At 48.2% G+C, this 10,000-nt stretch overlaps 1 protein-coding gene across 2 annotated transcripts in view; it reads right to left on the reverse strand.

Moving 5' to 3' along the window:
* Positions 1–5,060: 5,060 nt before the first annotated feature.
* Positions 5,061–10,000, reverse strand: part of LOC115404957 (patr class I histocompatibility antigen, A-5 alpha chain-like) — a 16,522-nt gene continuing 11,582 nt past the window's right edge. Inside the window, exons 7-9 of one of the 2 annotated variants that reach the window (XR_003933396.1) lie at positions 9,957–10,000; positions 9,337–9,345; positions 5,061–5,072 (exon numbers count right to left, since the gene is read on the reverse strand). The exon at positions 9,957–10,000 is cut by the window's right edge and continues 304 nt beyond it. The gene's annotated coding sequence lies outside the window, so the exon portion shown is untranslated. Of the gene's footprint in view, positions 5,073–9,336; positions 9,346–9,687 lie in introns of those variants that run through there. The other variant, XM_030114318.1, reaches the window with a different exon arrangement.

A 10,000-nucleotide genomic window follows, 5' to 3' on the forward strand; every position in this document is an offset into this window, starting at 1 on the left:
ATGGACAGTTCTGACAGTTCGGTGGAAGACTGGACAGCGTACATGGAGAGAGTTGAACAGTATTGATGAGATGCCGGACGAGAGAGCAGTCGCCGTTCTTCTCAGTGTGATGGGGTGAAGACCTACAATCTACTCCACAGCCTTGCTGCTCCAGCTAAACCAGCGGACAATCTTTTCAAGAGATAACGCAAACACTGAAAAGCCACCTAAATCCAGTGATGGTGGAGCGCTTTCGGTTTCACAAGAGACATAAATCAAAAACGGCGTCCGTGTTGGAATACATCGCTGAGCTGAGGAAACTGTCTGAGCACTGTCAATTTGGAGATGGACTTTCCGACGCAGTGAGGGACCGGTTCATGTGTGGACTGCACAACGAGAACATCCAGAGACGACTTCTGACGGAGGACAGCTTACTTTACAATGAGCAGTTGAGATTGCTGTGTCGGTGGAGACATCTGCAAAACATGCAACAGAACCACAAGGCAAAGACGCAACGCGTTCTATGTTCAAACTCTATACCAAGCAGCGAAACAAAGTCGAAGCCCTGCTGCAGATGCAGTAAACAGTCACATGATGAGTGAATGTTGGTTCAAGGATAAAGACTGCAGGCAATGTAATAAAAGAGGACACATCCAGAAAATGTGTAACTCAAAATATAGCAACTCTAATGGTGCATTCACACTGGACGCGTCGCAAGCGTCGTGAGCGGCGCTTTTCTATGCAAAGTCTATGGTGGACGAGCGTCGTGGAGCGGCGGGCAGCGGGGCGGCGGGGCGGCGCGGCGCATCAGGAGCGTCATGAGCGTCGCTTTTCCAGCGTTTCGAGCATCGACGCCCACGACACTCGTCCCCGGCGTCAGGAGCGTCGTGAGCGTCGCTTTTTGAGAGTTGGGAAAACTGAACTTTCGACGCGCTGCCGCTGAGCGTCAACCAATCAGAGACGATCCCTCCGGTGCTACGTCACTACGAGTGATCCGAGCACCGATGCGGGCCGGCCAGTGTTGCTAACTTGACGACTTTCTCGCTAAATCTGGCGACTTTCCAAAGCCTCTTGGCGACGTTTTTTTGTCAAAAGCAACTAGCGACAAATCTAGCAACCTTCTCTGGTGCTCTGGAGATGTGACAGGACGTCTCACTGCTGTCGTCAATGAGCAGCGGGTGCTGCGTGAGCCCCTCCCCCGTCCCAAAGCGCTCACAAGCGGTCAGTCTCAGCAGCGCCCCCTGCTGCAGGCAGAGCAGAGAGGAGCAGAGCAGCCAATAGCGACTTTTCCGACGACGACGCGGTCTAGCTTTATTAAACAAATAAAGCCAAGCCGCTCTCCTGATGCGATCCGCCATAGCTGGAAACAGAAATCAGCCTCCAGCGCGCCAATTAACTGACGTGCATCAAGAGCGTTGCGAGCGTCGCGAGCTTTGTGACCACCCGGTGTCAAGCGTCGTGTTTAAAGCGTCACAAGCGTCAGCTTCGAGGCGTCCCAAGCGTCGACGACGCCCGCGACGCGTTCGGTGTGAACGTAGCATAAGAACAAAGAGAAGACAAAAAGAGGGCAAAGGTCCACGAAGTAGCAGAAACAGACTCTGACAGCTCAAATGAGGAAGAATTGTCCTGCTTAGGGTTATATGCTACAGAAGAGAACGATGCTGATGTGATTTGGCTGACACCTAAAGTCAGTGGAGTACCACTGAAGATGGAAGTGGACACTGCGTCAGCACTGTCAGTCATATCACTGAAAGACTACCAAGAAAAGTTCCCTGACACAAAACTGTCATGCACAAGAGTAAAGCTGAGAACACACACTGGTGAGAGAGTTGCTCCAATGGGAAAACTCAAAGTGAAAGTGAAGCTGTTCGTACTGAAGATGGAGGTGTGCCACTGTTTGGTCGCAGATGTTTACAGCAGATCAGGCTCAGCTGGCACGAAATAAAGACGATGTGTATCGACTCTAAGACCAGTGACAAGACGTTATCAGAAATACTGGACAAGCATGCAAAGGTTTTCAGTGAGGGCATAGGAACCACGAAGAACAATAAAGCATATCTCAACCTAGAAGAAGATACAAAGCCAAGGTTTCACAAGGCACGCCCTGTCGTTATGCTCTACGCCCTGAAGCTGAAGCGGAGCTACAGCACCTCATGGACCAGGGGATCCTGTCCAAAGTGGACTGGTCAGAATGGGCAACACCAACTGTGCCTGTTGCTAAAAAGTCTTCAGACAAGGTGCGTATTTGTGGTGACTTTAAAGTAACTGTCAACCCTGTACTGCAAGCAGACCAGTATCCACTCCCATGCACTGATGATATTTTTGCATCTCTCGCGATGGTGAAGACTTCACAAAGACTGACCTGACGCAGGCATATCTTCAAATCAGTGGCGGCTGCTGGTCTTCCAAAGAGGGGAAGCTCATTTTCAGCATACATTGAGTCTACATGTGTCTGTTTTTTGTATGTAAATTCTATGAGCTCTCATGCCTTTTGTTGCCCTGTCAGAGTTAGACAGATCCCCAGAGCCCACTGTGACCAGAAACACCTCCCTGAGATGGTTTCATCAGAGGCGTGGCCAGCAGGACAGTTTACTGGTGACAGCTCTTCAGTCAGCAGCTCACCTGGTCAGACCAGGACCGCTGAAGAGACCTGGTACTTTCCCCACCTTTGGCACCAGCTCAGTCTCAGGAGCTGATCTGTCCTGCAGTTTAACTCCAATTTTCTCTTCTTAAGGAAGACTATCAAATGGCTTCGCCAAAGTCTGGTCCACAACATTCACCCTGTCTGCCGCTGTGTGCAGCTAGCTAGCAGCTGGAGCTGCTGGAGGCTGGAGCGCTGTGTGACGCCTGAGAGTGAGAGTGAGAGACAGGGGGAACCTCCAGCTGCTGGTCGAGGACAGAAACCACAGAGTGACCTAAAAGACTCTCCAAACACAACGCTAGTCGTTTTTCACAAACACAAAGTCTCTGAGGATCAGTGAAGCCTCCGGATCAACTCAGCACAACAGAGTGAAAAACTTCAGAAGTGCTTTGGTGCATTTTTTTTATGTCAAGATCACTGATTTGCTCATTTCGCTGTCAATCAAGCTTCAGACAGATCATCCAATCAGCACGCAGAAGCCCAGCGTCCAGGCCAGCCCACTGCCCATAGACCCCCATTGAAGCCCCGGGCGTCTGATCCAAGCATTATCCAATGAGCATCCAGTCTCACTGCAGCGGAACAACACACTCCAGCTTCTGCATGGACGCTCAGCGTCCGGCTGGTTAAAGCGCCGCCGCTGCGAGGAGGAGAGAAAAAAATGTTGTAGCGCATACTTAGTCAATGAAATATACACACAGCAGTAATTATTGGACCACTTATTTTTGACATTTTAGGGGAAGTTGAGCTTCCCTTGCAGTCTTAGAGCAATCGCCACTGCTTCAAATGGAGATGGATGAAAGTATTTCACCATAAACACCAGCAAAGGACTCTACCAACACAGCCGGCTGGTGTTTGGCATCATCAGTGCCCCTGCAGTCTGGCAGAGCACAATGGACCAAGTACTACAAGGAATCCGGGACTCAAAGTTACTTAGATGACATAATCGCCACCAGCAAAGATAACAGCTCACACCTGGCAAACTTGGATGCAGTTCTGACAAAACTACAGGAATATGGACTCAAGGCAAACAAGACAAAATGCGAGTTTTTCAAGGAGTCCACTGAGTACTGCGTACACAAAATAGACAAACATGGCCTCCACAAAACTCACGACAAAAAATGGAGGCTATTGTGAAATCTCCACAGCCAGAAAATGTAAGTCAGTTGCGGTCTTTCCTCGGTCTTGTGAACTATTACACAAGTTTTTTTGCCAAACCTTTCAGCTGCGCTCCACCCACTCAATGCACTGCTGCATCTAAATGCGAAGTGGGATTGAACCAACGACTGTGAGCAGGTGTTTACACAGGCCAAGAAACTCATCACCTCAGACAAAGTACTGACTTTGACCCAAAGCTGCCCCTGCGCCTCGCCTGTGAGGCCTCGCCTTACGGTGTTGGTGCCGTTTTGTCACACAAAATGACTGATGGCTCTGAACGTCCCAAAGCTTTTGCATCACGCTCTGTCACCAGCAGAATGTAATTATGCACAGATAGACAGAGAAGCTTTGAGCCTCGTGTGGGGAGTGAAAAGGTTTAACCAGCATCTGTATGGTGAACATTTTACTCTGATTACGGATCATCCTTTGGTTTCTATCTTCAGTCCTCAGAAAGGTGTTCCCGCAGTGGTTGCTGCACGGTTACAGCACTGGCCTCTCTTTCTCTGAGCCACACCTACACCACTGAGTACAAAGGGACAAAACTACATGGAAACACAGAGGGACTGTCGCGCCCTCCCCAGCCAGTGTCAGAGAAAACTACTGATCCTGCTTCACCCCTTCACCTGTTTCACATGGAACCGCTTCCTGTGACAAGTGCACACACAAGCAGAGAAACAAGGAATGACCCTCTGCTCTCAGAGGTGTATGATCTAACTGTGAATGGCTGCCAAGACATGAGGACTCTGAACTTTCAGACTATTCTACCAGAAAAGACCAACTGACTGTGTGTGAAGGATGTGCGATGTGGGGGTCACAGGTTATTGTATCTCCCAAACTGCAACCCAAAGTTTTAAACTCTGCATGATGGACACATGGGTGTCCTGAAAATGAAATGTCTCGCTGGAAGTTATGTGCGGTGGCCTGGCCTTGACAACCACATTGAAACTCTGGTCTAAACGTGCACAGGTTGTCACCAGACTCAGCGTTGACCTCAGACTGCCCCAGTCCACACATGGGAACGGCCTGTCGCTCCATGGCAGCGCAGTCACGTCAGCTATGCTGGACCTTTCCTGGATCACATCTTCCTTATTGTGGTCGACGCCCATTCAGAGTGGCCTGAAGTTTTTCCTGTAAAGAAGTCGACTCCAGCCGTAACAGTGAACAAACGTCAGATGCTTTTTGCACACACTGGATGTCCTCATCAACTTGTGAGTGACAATGGAACGCAGTTTACCAGTGAGGAGTTTCAAAGTTTCCTCAGAAGCAACGGGATTAAACACGTCTGCCCCTCTTCATCCTGCGACCAATGGGCTGAACGTTTTGTTCAAACCTTCAAACAGTCAGTGAAAGAAAGTAGGAAGGAGGAAGTGCCTCCATAACAGAAAACTGCAAACTTCCTGCTGGCGTACAGAAACACTCCACATGCTACTACTGGACAATCACCTGCAATGCTGTTCATGGGAAGGAATCTAAGGTCTCGCCTGGATCTACTCAAACCGGACATCAGAGAACATGTTTCAAACAAGCAATGTTCACCTGCTCAGCAACAAAGAGAACTGAGATCCTTCGATGTTGGACAAAAAGTGCCGGTAGAGACTGTCGCAACCAAGGCAACAAGTGGCAACAAGCTTAGATTCTGTCACAAACTGGACCTCTTTCATACCCTGTGGGTGTGGAACCACGTGTTGTCTGGTGGAGACATGTTGAGCAACTTGTGGAAGCTTCACCTGAAAAGACGACACCTCGATCTGTGACTTCTGTCCCACTGAACTCTGAGGACAGCTTATCAACACCGGCTGTGACGGCTGTGGAAACCCTGCCTACCAGCCAAACCAGTGACGACCCTGCTGGAGCCTCCAGGACGCAGAGATCCTGAGAGGGCTGGCAAACACCGGACAGACTTGATTTGTAAACATTGCGATAGAAGTAAAAGAGTAAAAGAAGAAGTGCTCTATTCTGTGAAGAAGAAGAAGAAGGAAAAAAAGGTTATTAAATGAAAGTTGATGTAAGTTGTGAAATGCTTCTTGAAAGGAAAGTTTTAAGAAATTTAAGAGTCACAGCCACTGTAAATTTTCATTTGATGATTTTCGAGTGAATCAATGCTGGAAGGGAGGAATTGTTCTGTATTGATACTAAGGTAATGGTTCACTTAGACAAATAATGAAAACTGTTAATCGTGGTATGATAGCTCTACTTTGTGTTTTGTGTTCTATACAATATTATCTATGCTTGACCAGCAGAGTGATATGTTGCTTTGGGATGTGGCACTCGGTCAGTAAAGGAGCTGTTGAACTTTATAATGAGTCTGTGCTTCTTTATAAAGGTTAAGAGAATAAATATAACACTCTCCAACCTGTCTGAGTAACTTCTACCCGGCAACAGTCACACTGAATTCTCATTGGCTGAGAGCAGCTCCACTCCTCTTCACCTTCTCTCCACTCTCTGATGGTTCAAATTCCACATTTAGGAGTGTCTTTTATTGTGAAACTCTTTTATGATTATCTATTCTCCACTCGCAATCAGTAATATTCCATCACGTGACGTCCTTCCCCTCTCCTCCTCCTCCTCCTCCTCCTCCTCCTCCTCTTCACAGAGCAACATGCAGTTTGCCCGACAGATCTGTGGTTGATCAGTTCTTTGTTTTTTAATTGATTGACACACTAAAAGTTAGCTTGATCTAAACCTGTTAAATTGGTAGTAGCTTAAAGGTGCATTAAGGAGTTTGTATGTTTTATGCGAAACAGCGCCCCCTGCAGGCCTTGGGTGTAATGCAGCTCAGTGAAACACTCGTGCCTGTGGGTTGCGTGCACGGAAGAGGGGAACTCCTTCCTCGCTCTTTTAGTAGTGCTCAGTAAAATGTAAGTTTCTTCTCCCTGGTGGAGTCTGTGTGGAGCTGTGGCAGTGCTAGAAGCCAGTCTGTTCTGACTTTCTGGAAGATCCTGCTCAGTTCTTTCTCGCTAAGCATCTGGCGGAGTAATGGCGGACAAAACAAAACCTAACTAAATCAGGCCAGCCGGAGCGCGCATTACGTCATTCCTTTCAAAATCTCTCCAAAAAAATGCTGGTGCCGGACCGGCACTGTGACTTTCAAGTGACAGTTTAGCGCTGTTAGAGGTACTGGTAATGAATATGTCAGGGCACATTGTACACATCATTAAAAATGTGTAACATATTTATGGTGGAAAATAAGTATTTTTAAGGTTGAAAAACTCCTAAATGCACCTTTAAAGGTCTAATACACGATTTTCTCGAAAAGACGAAGCCCCACGTCTGTTACTCACTGTTTAAACAACGCCATGCTCCAGACCATCCGCCCGGCTCTCCTGCTTCTCCCAGGAAACGCGGAAGTGTACGAGCGCGATCTCCTCTTCTCCGGCGTGCACGGCTCTGTTTACAGTTTCTGCGATCCGCCTCGCTCATAAATAAAGCTTTTTTTCCGAAACAGTTACAGTTTCATTATGTCAGACTCGCCATCGGTAAGTACTAGCTCAGAAGCTCACCGGCTACAGAAACACTCTGAATGCGCAAAAGGGAGAAGCTGATTGGGCGCAAGCACGTAGAACCGCCTTACGAAAACAGCTCGTCAGAATGATTGACAAACAGACCCACCAATTATTTAGGTGATCCACCCGGAAATCAAAATGTTGTATTACACCTTTAAACTCGAGCGCTCCAGTTCACAAACAGCCTTTAGATCCCACAGGTTGCCAGTTTGGGAGAGTCTAGGTGAGTTCAGACAGTTCAGGTACGTGCAGGCAGCGTGCACGGCCTCTGATTCTCAGTGCACGGCTGATAGTAGGTGCGTTCACGATGGCAAAGCCAGAGGTAGACGGAGCTAGACGAAGCAGACGGCGCAGCCGTGGGGCGGAGTTATAAGTCAGCCTCCAACTCGGACAACCCTATGTTCTCCATGTTGGTGTTTCTCATGACTCCCACCGTGGGGGGTGTTTACAGGCCCGGCGTCCGGGGTGGCAATGCCCCCTCCCGCCTGTGCCTCCTTGCCCCCCCCCCCCTGGCTGTCAGAGGGGTAATTTTGTTTTTCTTATTAAAAACAAAAGAATTCATAATTTCTTTTGTGTGTCACATTGTGTTAATTCATATTCAGTTAACTGAAATGAATAAAATTTTAAAAAACAAAATAATTTTAAGTTACGTTTTGGCTTCTGTTATGTGAAGCGTGCGTGCTGCTGTGGACCAGGCATCAAGGGGGGGCAGACTGCCTCGCCCCCTCAGTCCAAAAAATTAATGAATAAAGTTTTCAGTCTATTATATGCTTAAAAAAACAACAGCAAACTCCACTGGCTTGGTCAAATCAATATGAAGTGTTGTGCTATTCAAAATTCCAAAAAAAAAAAAAAAAAAAAGTGGAGACTCCAGCTCTACTAAAGGTGAGGGCTGGTTATTTTATCATTTGTTTTATTACTATTTGTGCTTTTTAGCAGTGTGATTAATGATCATACGTCGTTGGACATGGTAGAACAGGCCTCTGATCTGTGGATTCTGTTTTTGTGTTGCTCCGTTACTTTATCGCCACCTTTGCGCACCCCCCCCCCCCCCCCCCCCCCCCCCCCCCCATTTGTAGCCGCCGCCGCCGCCGCCCCCCTCCCCCCTCTACACTGGATTGGAGCCGGGACTGGGTGTTTATTTATGCAAATAAAGCGTGTTGTCATCAAACTGATGACGAGTGGGCTCGGGTCCAATCCCCTGCCTGTATGAACCAGAGAGGTGGGCCAGGTAGCCGCGGTGAGTTGCTCTCCAGCAGCTCACGCGGCTCCTCTGTGACCGATCTCGTTTGGCTCTCGCGAGTTTTCGATGCCCTACGTAGGTCCTACGTATCAGTGACGCCGGGCCAAATCTGGGCGGGGCGGCTCAAAAGTCTTAAAGGTCTGCCTCTGGCTTTCTCATGTCGAACGCACCTAGTGTGATGGGCTGATTGTTTTGCAACCTCGGGAGCTGGCACATGATTGTCTCTTCAACCAGGAAGTAGTGACGGTCCAGCCCCGCCCACTGAAGTTATTCTGGTGGCTTGTTAAAAGCCACCTCTCACAGCCTGGCACTGAGACTCCTTCCTGAGGTAGATCCCCTGTTCTCACCCCACAGCCCTGGTTTCTCCCTCAGACGTCCATCAGCGACTGTGTTTCAGGTCTGGGTTGAGTTGATCGGTGATCTACCTGTTGAGCCTGTTTCAGATCTGTTACAGAGCCAGTTGAAGTACTCTGACGACACAGTGATCGTCAGCCTGATGAACAGAGACTGGAGCCAGGGCCCAGTCTGGACCGCTGCAGGGACTCTTTCCTTGAGGTGAACATTTCCAAAACTAAGACATGATCACTGACTTTCATAGAAACGGGGCTTCCAGTCAGGCCACGGTTTGAAAAGGTCAGACAGAGGAGTCTGTCGACTCATTCAGATAGCTTGGAACCATCAGTGACAACAAACTGAAGTTTGAGGCGAACAGCGAGGCTGTGGACTAAAAAGGACGAGAAATCTGAGAAAACCGTCCACCTTTAACCCTGACAGGACCAGGCTGACCGTGCTTCATCCTGCTTCTACTGAATCACATCATCCTTCTGTCTGGTTTCATGGTTTGGAAACGAGTCTTTTAAAAAACAGCAGTTTGAACCAAACTGAACTGGTGGAGGAAGCTGACTGGAGCCTCAGCTTCTACCCAGACAGCTCCAGAGGAGAGACTCCACCCTCTGAACGCTGAGATCCAGCTGCTCACATCTGGCCGGAGCTTCATGGAACCAAAACTAAACACTGTGAGAACAGCTTTGTACCAGAGGCCATCTGAGCCGTGAGCACATGAGAGGAACTGACACATCACTGATGTTCTGATTTATTCTAGGAACCCGACACAAAGCTTCCAGCTCAGTATTGAACTGAGTGAATCCAGAGAAAGACTCAGGAGGCTGGATTATAGAGAACTTTATTCAGAGGATCAAAACCAGGATAAATAAGAGAGAAACAGCAAAACACTCATTAAACCAAGACATAAAGGAACGTGAGGAACTGATGATTAAAGGAAAAACATACTTGTTTCTGATGTCTAATTAACAAATAAAACTTTCCCCATCTCAGATCAATACAAACCCAGAAATATCAGAAGGAAGTGAAGAAAATCAGCAGAACAGATCAGTTCTCTAGTCTGGAGGGAATCAGGGGAGACTTCCTGGATTACATCATCATCATCATCATCATCACTTCCTGACTCTTATTCAGGAG

Source organism: Salarias fasciatus, chromosome 18 (assembly GCF_902148845.1).
Source record: "Salarias fasciatus chromosome 18, fSalaFa1.1, whole genome shotgun sequence".
Lineage (NCBI taxonomy): Eukaryota > Metazoa > Chordata > Actinopteri > Blenniiformes > Blenniidae > Salarias > Salarias fasciatus.